At 45.4% G+C, this 15,947-nt stretch overlaps 1 protein-coding gene across 3 annotated transcripts in view; it reads right to left on the reverse strand.

Annotated features, from left to right (window-relative positions):
- The window catches only part of LOC122807251 (uncharacterized protein ZSWIM9-like), a 234,960-nt gene that overhangs the window by 61,859 nt on the left and 157,154 nt on the right, over positions 1 to 15,947 (reverse strand). The gene's annotated exons all lie outside the window — the stretch shown is intronic.

Raw genomic sequence — 15,947 nt, forward strand, 5'->3', positions numbered from 1 at the left:
ATGTGAGGTTTGTGTTGGGCCAACCATGCGTGAAGTTCGGACGTTTTGTTGTTTAGGCTTTGAATGGTCATTGCAGATTTAGAGAGATGTTTGAGGCTGTAGATATTTGAGGATGTTTTTTGGGGGGGGGGCAGCAGATGAAGGTTGAGTGGGAGTGGAGAAAGGGGAGGGACCAGGATTGGGCTGGATGTCACCAGAAACTAGAAGAGCAAAGACAAGATGGCAAAGGTGAGGGTGGTCAGTAAGGGGAATGGTCTACTTGAGTTTGGACTTAGGAGTATGTGCGAGGGTAGGCCACAAGTTTAAATTTAAGACACTGAAAGGGGGAAGACACACAAAAGAGAGGGGGTAATAGTCAGTGGAGCTTGGTTGTATGTTGGAAGAGGTCTGGGAAGAGGGGAAGATATGGACCTCAGTGTGGTAGAAGTGCTTAGGGCTAGTGAGATTAGAAGTGGGAGATATAGCAGTAAGGATAGCATTGTGTGGTGGAAAAAGGGGAAGAGTTATAGGGAAAAATATAAAGAAATATATTAGGGAAGGGTGGTGGCTAGAAATAAGCTATGTGAGGGAAGGAACAGTATCGAGGGGTGGAAATAGGGAGTATGTGAGGAGAGATTAGGTGTGCTAGGAAGTGAAAAAGTTAAGTGTGAGAGAGGAAAGCCACATAGGAGGCAGCCCAAGGGGAAGATTGGTGACAAGGTGGGAAGAGAGAAAGGATGAGAGCACAATTTATAGTGGTGGGAGGGGGCTGTGGGAGTGACCAGACCAGTGAAAATATAAATTTGAGGATACTTGGGGTGGGTGAGATTCGGGGTTGGGAGAGGAGCGAAGCGAGCCCGAGTGGAGTGAGGGAGGAATGGAGCAGGCAAAACCACACCACAGGTAAGTTTAATGCAAGGGCCTAAAACCTGCACTCAGCACTTTAATTTTCCTTACTTTTAGCAGGAAAGACAGACCAACAGTATACAGTTTTGAGGTTTTTATCAGGGTTGCTTGTTCAAATCTCAGACAAATAAGTTAAACTAGCAAATAAGAATCTGAGTGTTAGAAAGCCACAAAGGTAGAAGGTACAGCTGTAAAAGTTAGGGTCAGAGACACAAATGTATGAGTCGGTTTACTTTAGTTACAGGGGAAGGAGGCAAAAAATAAAGCAGAAAGAGCCCTTGGTAGACCATCATGAGACAGGTTAGCTTTACCATACTGATGATGTGTTGTTGTGATAGTAATCCTGCTCAGTACGAGAGGAACCACAAGTTCAGACATCTGGTGTATGTGCTTGGCTGAGGAGCCAATGGTGCGAAGCTACCATCTGTGGGATTATGACCGAACGCCTTTAAGTCAGAATCCTGCCTAAATGTAATGATACCACAGTGCCACGGATCTCCAGTTGGTCAAGGACAGCCAGCCACAAGGTCAGCCACGAGCACCACTCGTCACTGGGTCAGAGCACGGATGGAAGGGGCCACCTCTTTCCAGCAGTGCACAGCACGTTCTGGGGGATCCATGTGCTAAATCATTCGTAGACAAGCATATATAAACAAACCTTCTCATCACTGTTCCAATAGTAGCTGCTCTGGAAGTGGTATCAGCTAAATCATAAACGCCCTTCAAGGAGTGCTTAGTCACTTGAATCACAGAAGCAGTTAAGATTACACAAAGATTTCTCAGAAGATAGAAAAGAAGCTATAATATTCCTCGTATTCTCAAAGGAAGTTAGCATAAATTTAACATGTCAGCTTAACAATTAAGAATTCTAGAAACGTGTTGCAGAAGAATACACCCCCCCCCCCCAAATAGTTCCATCCTTATTAGTAGGGGGGGAATATCACTGTTGGGTCAGACCTAGGATTATAAAATAAAAGCATGCAAGACTGAGGAATTTTTTACAATCTGCTTTCTTAGTGGCAAGCAGGCAAGTTACAGGTTGTAATAAAAATATCTTGCAAACCTGGAAGAACTGGAGTACATTCTGCAAATTCCAATTATAATAAATCACAATATTTCTTTAGAGAGAGTGTAAACAACTTTTATTCATAGGTGTGTACTAGGCCAACGGCCCTGGAGCCTTTACAAGCCTAGCCCATAGAAGTGCCCTGGCATCATGCCGCCGTTAGTGCCCGGTGCCTCTATCAAGTAGAGCCTCTGCAGCGATTCCTGGGGTGAACTTTTTATTTTCAGTCCACTCATCAAGATTTCTCTTGAAAAGGGCCAGTGAGGGGCTCTGCTTGACATGTATGGGAAGTCTATTCCAGAGCAGGGGCAGACTCTGGGTTATGAACCTGTCCATCCAGCATGTTATGTTGATTGTGGTAATGAGGTTGAGGTTCCTGAAGCATGTGGTGTGGAGGGAGTGGGATTTTTTTAGGTGTAACATTTCTAACACGGCTGGGTCAGACATGGCTTTGTAGGTCAAGCAGAGAGCGCCTTTTAATAAATGATATGAGACAGAGAAAAGCTGGAGTTTTTTTAGTCTGTCCATGTAGGACATGTGTTTAAGGCCTAGGATCCTCTTTGTGAGGTACTGTTGTGGCCTTTCCAGCTGTTGCATGTGTCTAGTGAGATGCATGGCAAATGGGGCATTATATTCTATGACTGGCCTAATGAGGGAAGAGTAGAGAGAGAGAGGATGACCTCTTTCTTCCTGGATGCAAAACCCTTGGTAATGAGATGTGCCACATAGGACTTTCTGACCACAGTGGCAATGTGGTGGTCGAAGGAGAGGTTGCTGTCAACCTGTGTCCCCAGATCTCACAGTCTGTGTTCAGTGGGCTACCATCAATGTAGTAATTAGTGGGAACAGAGTTTTTCCCAAAGGGAATGACAATACATTTTTTGGCATTAAGCCTGAGGCCATGGTTTCAACACCAATCATTGGTCTCAGTGAGGCCTTTCTGTAGGATGTCTAAATCACTTGGGGAGCTAATAATGGCACCCAGCTTGCAGTCGTCTGTGAACTTGGTCAGCCAGAGTCCCTCCATGTTGGCCTGGACTTCTCATAAGTAGATGCCAAACAGGAGAACACCCAGGACTGATTCCTGTGGGACTCCACTCATGACTGGTAGACAGTCTGACTTGGAGTCTCCTACTTTCACATTGTGGGGTCTGTGAGCCAATTTGCAACCCACCTAGTGATATAGGGGTTAATGCCTAGTTTGGTGAGTCTATCAATAATTCTCAAGTGGGGAATGGCATCAAAGGCCTTGGCCAGATCGAGGCAGGCTGTATGAATTGCCTTGCCCTCATCCACAGCTCTGGTGACTGACTCAAAAAGTCAACCAGGTTGCGCAGGCATGATCTACCCTTCACAAAACCAAATTGCATGGGATTCAGAGTTTGAAGATTCCCTATTTTATTTCTTTGTTAATTAGGTCCATGATGATGCAACTCCATAGCCTTACATATTAAGACTCATCAGGCTAATGGGGCGATAATTCCCAGGGTCTGTAGTCACTCCCCCTTTATGGAGAGGGATGACTGTAGCAGTGTGCCATTCTGTAGGGACAAAGCCCGAGGTGAGGCTGTGATTGAACAGGGCAATTAGGTGTGGTGCCAGTTCACTTTGTAGTTCATGTAGAACACAGCCAGGGATATTGTCGGGTCCCATGGAAGCTGTACTCTTGGCCTTGGACAATGCAGCTTTAACCTGTGCTGCAGTAATGCTGGGTGCCTGGCATTTTTCCGGCATTGTGATTGGTCCTTTGGGGGGGGGGGGGTAAAGTTGGCACTGAATCTGTCGGCCAGTATGTTGGCAATATCTGTTGGCTCAGTATAGGAGGTACCACTGTGCAGTAACTCAGAGCAAATCTGGGTATTGCCATGGAGATTCTTGATATAACTGTAGAAGGCTTTGTGGTTGTTTTTAGTGTGTGCTGCAATTCTGCCTTCATAGCTAGATTTAGAGGGTTTGATGAGGGATCTCAACTTTTTGTTGAGGCTAATAAGGCAGTTTTTCAAGTCTTGAGACTTCAACTTTTTCTGTAACAGTTTCCTCCACCTGTTGTAGAGTTTGTTACTGGCAGGGGACCACCAGATTGGCTTCCTTTTTTTTTTTTTTTTTTTTTTTTTTTTTTTTTTTTTTAGAGGAGAGTGTCTTGGTTCTGTTGAGTATGGCTAGTTCCATGCATTTATGTACGTGTTTGTACAGTGTACTGGTGCACGATTCGGCGGTCATGCATCTATTTTCCATTTGCATGGGTGCCGTGAAGTTAGCCACCTCTATTTTTAGGAGCTCAAAGTCAGCTTTGGAGAAGTTTTTCATGGTGGTTACCTTTGCTGGTGGCATGGGCAAGATGTGGATTTCCATGGTAATTAGTTTGTGGTCAGATCTAACCAGGGAGGAATTGACTATTGGTGTTGAGCAATGGTTGCCCATGTTCATAATAACCAGGTCAAGGATGTTGCTTCCTCTAGTAGGGGTAAGAATTAGCTGCTCCAGCGCATTGGAATTAATGAATTCCAAGAAGCGTTGGGCAAGTGTATTGGTGTACGAGTAGTTTTCCCAGTTGATGGAGGGGTAGTTGAAGTCACCCAGTATGAGTGTTGAGTTGGACCCTAATAGTTTCCAGGGTGCTTGGTTGGGGACCTATAGCAGACTATGACCTAAATCGCCATCTTATCCACTGTTGGTTCTACCTGAAGTATCTCCGATGAGTTATGCTGGGCTACTAATCTGGAGGTGTGCCTATCCTTTATAAATATGGAGATGCCACCATCTTTGGAGCTTCGGTCCATGTTCTGGGGCTGAAAGGTATGGAATGAGTTTATAGCCTGGTAGCGCAGGGGTGCTTTCTGCTGCTTTAAACCAGGTCTCCGTTACAAAACAAATGTCGATGTTCTCCATTTTGAGGAGTGCTTCAAGCGAGTGCATCTTGAGATTTAGAGTTCTAGCATTGAGCAGCATGACCCTCAGATTGCATTTATTTATAGCTGTTACAGTGGTAACTTGGAACACCGCCTAAAAAAAGGCACTATAGGGGTGGCAAGAGCCTTGGCCAGTATCCAGAAACCTAGGGGTGACAGATGCAGGCCATCTCTGGCAAAGCATCAAGGTCTGTCAATCATGTCATCCTAAGCAGACCGATACTGGATCCCCTTAGAATGACACCAGAAACTTAGCCAATTGTTGAAGTCAATCATTTTCTGCTTGTACTGCAGTATCATTCTGGGTGACAGTAAGGGTGCTGCTCAGGGTTAGGGTCATACCTGTCTGGGCCACATAATCCAAGAGCTCCTCCACGTCTCTTTATATACTCCAGGGAGGTGCATCTCAGGTCATTCATATCCACATAGACAATGACAGAGTCATACTTGTACTTGTGGCGTGACCTGAGTGCATGCGTTATGCGTCAGATCCTGGCACCCGACAGACAGTTGTTACCGTCTCCTTATTCAACCTAGTGAGTGGGACATTAGTGTGCTTCACTATCGAGTCACCTTTGATTAGTGTACTGGGAAAGCTGTTTTGCCTTAGGAGCTTAGGTTGAGGGGCACAATGTGTAGGTGAGCTGTGTGTCTTGTGATTTGTGCTGTGGTGGTCGAGTGCGTTTCTAATTTGGAGGTCTCTACTGTTTGGGTAGATTTCTATTGAGAGCCTTGGTGAAGGTGGGTGAGTGGTTTGTATTTTTATGTGAGAGTTGTGATGGTGGGTGTTCTGGAAGACTATGTGCTCGATGCATTGTGGTGTAGGTGTTGACCTTCTCTTGACCAGCTATTCTGGTCTTGGTTGGAAAGTGCGCATCTTCCAGTTTGGATATATAAGTGCATCTCTCACAAGTGTTGGGAGGTAAGAGGACAGGGTTGTCTGTGTAGATGCGGCAGTTGCTACACTGCCTCAGAATGCCCAAGTTCACCAGGTTAACAGGAGAAAGCACAAGGAACTGACCCTTACACATGCCAGGAGGGATGGTCATTATTAATAAGTACTGGAGCGGTTTCCTTATAGGACATTTAGTGCTGCTATTCCAGATATGTTTCATAAAAAGAAATCTCTTTTATGGGACTAACAGAAGAAAACACTCTCTTTGGAGTAAGAATCAGAAACCAGCATAGATGAAACAGAAGTTTTCCCTCAATTATTTTTCTGTTCAGTGTCCTGAAAAATCTTCAAAAGAATTCTTCATTTTACTGTTAACACCAGAAATAGAAGTGCCAAGAGCCTGATATAAACAGAGATAAACCCAATACATTGCTCCTGTCCAAAATAACAGGAACAGGAGAAGATTAATGTCTAACTTTCTGCTTTTTTTGACAGGAATTTCTATACAAATATACCCCTACATTTGACAGACAAGTCCTCGCTATAGACAGGTATCAAAAGGCCAGCTATGTAGAGAGGTATTCCCTGCTTTTTCCTCCAAGGCTGATAAAAATAGTTCTCCCTTGCCTTGCAAGGGCACTCCATCAGCTGCAGAAGTGTCTAACCCTTAGTTCATGGTGGCTCTAGGGACTACAACAGAAGGACCCAAGAAAAATGTTGAATGATCTGAGTAAGAAGAAATTATCACAGAAGAGTCACCCATCTCTGGATGAGGCAAATTTGTAATCTGTTAAGGGAGTAAAGGCAGTTTGGAAATTTTCTTCTTTACATGACTAGAACTGAGGAACCAGAAGATTGTTCTATGGCGAAGCAGAAAATTATGCCCGAATCCCATGGAAGACTGCCAGCAGTAGTCAGTGAAACAAGTAGATTTTTTCCACCAAAAAGCAAAAAGTACTTTAAGCACTTACCCCAGCCCACAAAAGTAATTTAACACCAGGTTTACACAGAAAAAACTTACTTTGATAAAAGTTAAAAACATGCACTTCACATTAAAAAGTGAAAGTCAGGTGACAATCCATTAAATTACTTATTCCTAGCTTAAAAGATATAATTTTACACACACAAAAAAGTTTGTCATAGAAATAAAATGTGGATTTTTTTCCCAGAAGGGAACTTTTCTGCTCAACAATGGAGAACAGTTAGCCAACTGTCGATCCTCAAAAAGTCTGCAAGAGGACTGTTCTTCGGCAACAGGAAAGTTTGGAAGGTTTTGGCACTCAATCCAGTCGTTCTTCAGGTCTGCTCCAGCTGGTAACAATTTAGCCATTTGGAACATGCCCTTAAGCTTTGGAAGCTGGCTAGCCATTATATCCTCAGCAGGATATAACTCATACACCCAAAGCAACTGCAGCAGTGATCAAATGATGAACATTCATATTTTTATCCTGGCATTAAATTATCTTTCTGAAGGATTTGATTAGGATGGCCATAAAATAGCTGCTGTTGCCTGTCTAGGAAAATTCATTGCTCTTTTCCACATTATTTACCTGAATGGTTACAGACAATTTCTGGGACTTACCTCAGGAAGTCTACCTTATAGGAAGGTCCAAGGTTCAATATTGACGAAGATAAATCTTTATGGATTATCTGAAGCTTTGAGGATACATTACAAATTGGCCAAGTCTAAGTTATCACAACAGTGATCAGAAGATTCAACTACTCGTATCATGTGACCATTTTACTAAGGAAAGTGCAGCTTAAGTAAAGTTATCATAACAGCAGATGCTTGAATAGATCACTGCTACAGTAGCCTTAGCTACACAAGTTATATACTGCCTAGGATATCCACCAAAAAACAAGATGCACAAGCACTGCAGGAAAAAGGAGCAACTCCATACTGTTACAACTGTTATTAAAGAAAATAAGAAGTTATGTACCTACCATAACGTTCCATGTTAGTTGTCTTCTCTCGCCTTCTTTCTTGCTTGATGGGTTCGGAGCCGATCCCTCGGCTCCGACTCGGCACTTGCTAAGCTCGAGAGTCACTTTTACCAGCTCGAGGCAGCCCCATATCCCATGATGCAAGGCGGTAAGTACCCAGATCTCGTTTGTTGACAAAGGGCAATAACACCAAGCATGAAATACTTCCCAAAGGAAGAAGAAACTTACAGATGGAAAAAGGACCAGGTCTGAATGGTCTTTAGCATAATAGTTTCTTATACAAGGTCTGTCCAGGCCAGGGGGAAGGAGGGAGGGTCGCAAGAAAGAAGGCGAGAGAAGACAACTAACATGGAACGTTATGGTAGGTACATAACTTCTTAATGTTAAGTTGTCAATCTCGCCTTCATTCTTGCTTGATGGGACCGCGTCCCTAGCACCTCTATCCTGGGTGGCTCAATGGAACAAACTCTTGAGGACTGTAGAGCCAAAACTGGCTCTGTCCCTGGAGGCCAAGTCCAATTTGTAATGGGAAACAAAAGTGTGAGGAGTAGCCCAAGTGGCCGCCGCACAAATAGTGTCCAAAGGAAGTCTAGCTTGAAAAGCTGTAGAAGTAGCTAAACCCCTAGTTGAATGTGCTTTAGGTTTTGAGCACAGCTGTTTTCCCCTGAGCGTATGAATTTCAGTGATGACCGAAGAAAGCCATCTGGACAAAGTCACTTTAGAAACAGGAAGGCCTTTTTTATTATCCGCATAGGAAACAAAAAGTTGATCAGATTTTCTAAATTTTTTTGTTCTGTCCAAATAATATCTAAGTTGACGATGGACATCAAGATAATGTAGCTTTGTTCAGCTCTGTCTGAATAGTTAGGGAAAAATACCGAGATCAATGGATTGATTCAAATTGTTCTTTGAAGCGACCTTAGGTAAAAAGGTTGGGTTAGTTCTCAAAGATACTCTGTCTTTGTGAAAAACCAAATAGGGGGGTCGAACCGAAAGAGCATGAAGTTCAGACACCCTCCTGGCAGATGTAATAGCCACTAGAAATAACGTTTTCCAAGAAAGATATTTCAGGGAACAAGAAACAGCTGGCTCGAAAGGGGGAAGAATCAAGGATGTCAGCACTAAATTTAGATCCCACTGAGGAGGAGGATTCCTGATTGGAGGTTTTAGTAGGAAAATTCCTTTCAAGAAGGCCCTGCAGAGCCTATGGGACATAATATTATGATCTGCTATCCCGACATGAAAGTTGGAAATAGCAGCCAATTGAACTCTGACTGTGGAAGAAGAGGAGCCTGCATGAAAAATCTCTGCTAAGAAGTCCAGAACTGCCTGAACAGGGGCAGTAAAAGGATCAATATTTTGGGCCTTAGCCCAATAAGAGAAACGCTTCCATTTGCTTGTGTAAATCCTCCTGGTAGAGGATTTTAGTGAAGCTACTATGATGTCTCTAACTGGGTTAGAGATCAAAGGAAGCCTGGCTAAGGAAGGAAGTGGAGCAACCATGCTGTGAGGTTGAGAGAAGGGATTGACCGGTGCAGCTGACCGGATTGGTGAATCAGAAGATCTGGCACTGGGTCCAGATGCCACGGCTGCACCAAAAGGTGACGATGGAGGAACGGGAACCAAACTTGTCGAGGCCAGTAAGGGGCAATGAGAATCAATTTGGCTCTCAAAACGGTAGCTTTCTGGATCACCTGAGGGATCAGAGGAAATGGAGGGAAGGCATAAAGAAGTCCCTGGGGCCAATCCTGGGTCAGAGCGTCTCTGGGGGGATGGCCTGATAGAGGGAAGAGGCTGAAGAAGTCTGGACATTTGCTGTTTTGGGGAGTAGCAAAAGATCGCAACATGGACGACCCCATTCCAGAAAAATCTCTTCCGCTATAGATTGCTTGAGAGACCACTCGTGAGGCATGAGGATAGCTCTGCTCAATCTGTCCGCTATAATGTTGGTTTTCCCAGGGATATGCGTTGCTACCAGAAACCGATGAGAGGAGATCGCCCATTGCCAAAGTCTGAGCGCTTCTCGACACAAGGGGTAGGACTTGGTTCCGCCCTGTTTGTTGATATACCAAACTACAGACATGTTGTCTGTGTGGACTGCAATTGTCCCTACGGGAAGAAAGTCGTTGAGGGCTTGCAACGTTAAAAGCACTGCTCTCATCTCCAGGACATTTATGTGCAGATGGTACTCGAACGGTTGCCACCCCCCATGAACCCTCCTCCCCTGATAATGACCCCCACCCGATCAGGGAGGCATCCGTGGTGACAGTGGCTATCGGGGACGGAGGTACAAAGCACCTGCCTTGGTGAACCTGAGACGATGTGATCCACCAAGCAAGATGCTCTTTGCATGTCTGTGTCACCAGAATCTGGTGACGCATTGGAAGTTGCTGGTATGACCACTGTGTGAACAGCATCCACTGAAGAAGGCGCATGTAGAATCGAGCCAGGGAAGAAGAGTAATGGCCGCAGCCATGAGACCTAATACCTTTAGAACCATTCTGGCCTGTATTTTCTTGCTGGCCAGAATGATCCTGACATGAGTCTGAATGTCTGAAACTCTTTGTTCTGTAAGGGTAGCTGACATCCGAACAGTGTTTAAGTTTGCGCCTATGAAGGTAATAGACTGGCAGGGCGATAAGGATGACTTTTGAAGTTGATTGAGATGCCCAAATGAGAACAAAGGTCTATTGTGTAATCCCTGGCTTGTATAAGCTGATGCCTGGTGGTGGCTGACAGGAGCCAGTCGTCGAGATACGGAAACACCTGGAATCCTTGACGTCTCAGGTGAGCCGTGACCACTGCCATGCATTTGGTGAACACTCTGGGGGCTGTAGTGAGACCAAAGAGCAGGGCTCTGAACTGGAAATGACTGGACCCCAGCCGAAAGCGGAGAAATCTCCTGGAGCGTCTGTGAATTTTGATGTGATAGTACGCATCCTGAAGATCTATTGAGCACATCCAGTTGTCCTTCTGTAAGAAGGGCAGAATTGACTGAAGAGTGACCATTCGGAATCTTGTCTTCCTGACAGACTTGTTGAGTCTGCTGAGATCCAATATTGGTCTCCAGTCTCCCGTATTTTTGGGGACCAAAAAGAACCTTGAGTAGATTCCGGGCTCTGAATGGTCTATTGTAACTGGCTGAATGGCTCTTTTTTGCAGTAGTTTTGCGATTTCTAACTCTGCAATGTCCCTTAGACCGGGTGGTACATCTGGAATGGAATTTGAGGGGAAAGGACTTTCCTCGAAAGGAATTATGTAACCCTTGGATATGATCGACTGTACCCATCTGTCTTGAGTGAGGGAATGCCAGGCTTCTGGGTACAGTGATAATCTTCCCCCGACTGCCTCCAAGGAGGGACAGCCGGGCAACACCTCAGGGATGCTGAAAGGGCTTGTCAGAGAGAGGCTCCCTGTTTCCCTGGTTCTTCGGACCCCTCTGCCTCTAGAGCGGCCTGTTATTGTTACCCCTCTGCCTCTAGGGGTAAACTGACCACGTGAATCCGCGTGACTCCTTGGGATTTACGGAACCATCTTCCCACCCTTCTGTCCTTTGGGATAAGGCCTAGAAGGGGTGGAAAACGGACTCCAACAGCAGAAAGAGTCTTGCCGTCCTGCTCGCACCTGGTCAAGGTTTCCTTCACCTGAGGGCCAAACAAAGCTGACCCATCAAAGGGAGAATTTGTGAAGGACGCCTTAAAGGGATCCGCAAAATCACATAGCCGCATCCAGGCTTGGCGCCTAAGAGCCACACCTGTGCTCTGCGGGTCTACTCGCCCATCCGCAGCATAAGATATTAGCCGCATGGAGGAGTTTGCAATGGAATTGAGGGTTCCTAGCTGAGAAGCAATTTTTCTTGAGCCCCTGCAGCTGTAGGATCCTGAACTACTTCTCCCAGCTCCTTCAGGATATCCCTTTGGAGTCTGGTGAAGTGACATAGGTAATTCAGCAACGCATAGCAAAGGTCGCTGAGGAAAACATCCGCCACTGCACCTATCCATGGTCCTAGAGTCCTTATTAGGAGGATGGACGGGCACGGAAGGATCTGCAAGTTCCTTTTGGTGGCCGCAGCCACCACCATGGCATCAGCGGGACACCCTTAGTAAGGAATTGTTTGTCGCCGGGCAGTGATAAATTTTGAAGGCCTCCTAGGGACTGGCTCTACAGAGTCAGGAGCTGCCCACGCCTTCGTGCAATCACCTGCATAAGGGGGTCGAAGGCGGAGATACCCAGGAGGTGGAGGGCCGAGATCCAAACGCCTCTAGGTATACTGACTCATCCTCAGAGGGATTGTTGGTGGGCCAGTTTCCCTCTGTTTCAGAAGTTCTAGGATGTCTGAGAAGGAGACATCCTCAGAGGGGATCTAGGGATCCCTCTGACTCATCAAAGTCAGTATCCAAGTGACAGACTCGGGGAGTCTACATGCTTCCTCTTACAAGTCCTCTTCCTAGGAGGATCTCCCGAAACATCAGGAGAATCCTCGGAAGAGGGGAAATTCCCAATGGGGAAACCTGAGGCGGAGGATCTCTGGGTCCTGTAGCAAGAGAAGTGGCAGAGATGTCAACAGGTACTATAGAGGGAGGAGCTACGGGAACAGACTGCTGACTGATACCAGTGGCCAGTACACTCTTCATCACCTCGAATGCTCCTCCCAGGCAGGTCCGAGAGAACCCGCTCAAGAGCTAGGAACCCAGGGACCACCGAAAGGGAAGCCTCCGAGGCAGATGTCGGAGCCGAACTCACCAAGGCCGAGGCTCCAAGGGGAAGAGCGGGTTCGGACAAGGGTCCGATGCCACTCACCCTCGGAGGAGACCATGGAAGCCCGACCACCGAATCCCTCTAAGGAAGGTCTCAAGAGGAGATAAGAGTAGAGGCTGAAGGAACAGAAGGGGTATCCGTCCTCCAGCCGTAGCAGTAACCATTCCCGAAGACTCCAACTCCAAGCTCTGGGGTAGAGTTGAAGGAGGAACTGTAACGGGTGTGGACCAACAGTCGCCTGTTGAGACGGACTGTGTAACATTTGGGCCAGTACCTGTGACTTGAGTAATCTACTGACCACTCTCTAGGTCATGATCTGACAACCTGGATGACCATGAAGATCGGCTCCGATGGCTCCCTTCCGATAGAAGAGGTGGAGGCCGAGCCGAAAGTATCGGCTCCAAGGAAGGAGACCTCGACCTCTTCCTGGAATGAGCCATCGGAGCCGATACAATAGATCCTGTCGGAGCCGACAGGAAGCCTCGATGTATCGGCTCCAGCCGGAGCCGATACAGCCACCAAAGTAACGGTGTCGGAGCCGATCGGAGCCGACACCGATGCCTGTGCCACATGGGTGTCGGAGCCGATCGGAGCCGACATCGAAGTGGTCAATACAGATTCGGCACCGATAGCCATCGGTGCCGAAGGCTTTGTCAAGCTAGAATCGGCTCCAGCCGGAGCCGATCTCGACTCAGTACGAGTCGGAGCCGAGGCCGCAGGCTTAGATACAGAAGCCTGGGCCTTGGAAGGTTTTACTGATTTTGGTGGAGCCGACTTAGCCGGAGAGCCCTCCGGCTTAAGAAGGCCCCTAAGAATCAGTTTGTTCCGTCTCTCCTGCAGGACTCTCTGGCTGAAGGAGTGACAAATAGCACAGGAGTCCTGCAGGTGAAGAGGGCCCAGACAATACAGGCAAGAAGTGTGACCGTCTGTCAGAGACATCTTCTGACAGCACGAGTCACACTTCTTAAAACCTGAGACCCTCTCCTTTGACATGGTGCCGAAAAAACACACACACACCAGTCAAAATTAAGTTAAATAAAATACCAAAGGGTATTCTATAAACCAACACACACACCCTAACAGGGGGGGGGATGGGATAGGGAAAGGATTGACTAACAAAAAATTAAAGGAGACAGGGAATTTCTGTCAGAAAGGGTACAAATTAAACTTAAAAACTATCAATAAAAGGTTTTTGACTAAAAAGGGGCTTAAATATCACAAAAGTGAACAACTTACCAGGAGCTGGTAAAAAGAAGACCTCCTAAGCGAAGCGGCAAACGAGATCTGGATACTTACCGCCTTGCATCATGGGATATGGGGCTGCCTCGAGCTGGTAAAAGTGACTCTCGAGCTTAGCAAGTGCCGAGTCGGAGCCGAGGGATCGGCTCCGAACCCATCAAGCAAGAATGAAGGCGAGATTGACAACTTAACATCAACACTTTAATAAAAAAAAATGATAACCTCTTCCATCTCATTAATCTGTCTCAAACAGGATTAGCGACTTCTTTGGATAACTTAATACTGCTATCACACTCCTTTTAAATACATTTTTGATCACATGACATTAATCAAGTGATCAAATTTCTTAGATAACTAGTAAAACTAACAGCATTGTTTATACCTTTATTTCCACTTGCATCCAATCCTGCCCTACATTATTCTAAATAGTCCAAGCATTATTCCTTGCCACCTCTTCTTATATGTTAAATACTGGTTTTAAAACAAAAAAAGTATACTTTTTACAACTTTTACATTTTCAACATATTTAATGCATTCAAAACATCGAGTCTTAACAGCATAAATGTGTGTTCATAAATCTGTTCCACCAAATGACAATTTTTCCACTACAAAATGACTGACACTGTGCAAACAGCAATATAAAATACAAACGTAGATTAATTTATATTAACTTCTATGTTCTCTCAATACATATTAACTTCATTGTTAATAACCTGCATAAGCTAGAATTTCCTCAAGGGTGGGTACCATTTTTTTACAATCATTTTATTTTCTGTTAAGGAATACCACCTCCAGTCAAAGTCTCTTCCTTTTTATTCCCCTGTCCTCCAGTTCTTGTGCATCCTGTATCCTGTTTTTTGGTGGATTTTTTGTTACTACTATGATTTTGGTAGTGTTAATTCTTTCTTGTGATTATACTGCATAGAATATGACACCCTACTAGATTCCAAAGTGTGTTCAAATCTTTGATAGCTTAAGCTACATACAGAGAGGATTAGTAGTCTGGGTGCAAAGCCTTTCCAAGTTCTTCTGCTGAAAAAGAGTGCTCCTGTTGCAGGATTTAGAGGATTGAAATTCTGTTAGCATTTTTTTGCTTGTTTTTTTTCATTGCGGGCCGGATACGTTTCTTTTGGGGAAAAATAAACTTCCACATTTATATTTTTGACTGAAATAGCACTTTTTTCTTATCATAGGAGGTTACTGGCCTATTGACCCAGAGGTCATTTCAAGCCTAGCTGTTTCATCCAAATGTAATACCATAGATACTCTAGTCAACACCCAGGATTGTATTGATTAATGACTGCCCATGCCCAGGAGGGTTGTGGGTGCTATTTCCAGTAAGAATTTACAGTGCCCCACCCACTTGTCCAGGTTCCTTTTGAACAGTGCCACAGAGGTGCTCTGCTACAAGAATTAGCAGCCTATTCCACCACAAATGCAACAGTCGCTGAGAGACAAATCTGTCCCTCCAGCATGTCCTACTCAAGTCTCAGGCCATATTTAGGTCCCTGGAATGGGCAACTGTAGTCCTGTTTGATTTACAAATGTGCAGCAAATTCAATAGGTTTGGGTCAGAGACTGCTCTGTAAGCCAGGCATAAGTCTCTCCTAAGAAGTCTATAAGATACTGAGTATAGTGACAGGGTCTTTAGTCGGTCTGTGGGAGGCACGTGCTGTAGTCCCTTGATCTTCTTAGTTAGAAACCTCTGAGGTTTCTCCAATCTTTTCAGGTACTTTGTACGGTACATGCCAAAAGGGGTGCTGTACTCAATTATGGGCCTGACTAGTGATGAGTATAGAGGGGTTATAACCTATTTTGCTCTACAGGTGATGCCTTTGCTAATCAAGTGTGCTACTTAAAAAGCCTTCCTTACTACAATAGGCGTATGGTGGTCAATTAAGGCTGCAGTCTACTACTTGCGATCCCAAATCTCTTACCATTTCGCAGGTACACAGGGTAATTGTTGTTAATATGATAGTGTGAAGGGACATCATTTTTACCGAAGGGAAAGATGATGCACTTCTTTGCATTCAGTTTGAGACCGTGAATAAGACACCAGTCGCCGGTGTACGTAAGACCCGCCTTAAGCATGATGACATAATTTGGGGATTCAGTAATTGCACCCAGTTTGCAGTTGTCCACAATCTTGCTCAGACACAGCCCCTTAATATTGGCTTGAGGATCTGATAAGAATATACAAAACAGTAGGGGGCCCAGCACTGACCCCCTGTGGCACTCCACTGGTAACAGG

The sequence above is a fragment of the Protopterus annectens genome, chromosome 1.part1 (genome assembly GCF_019279795.1).
Source record: "Protopterus annectens isolate FY-2018-M chromosome 1.part1, PAN1.0, whole genome shotgun sequence".
Classification (NCBI taxonomy): Eukaryota; Metazoa; Chordata; order Ceratodontiformes; family Protopteridae; genus Protopterus; species Protopterus annectens.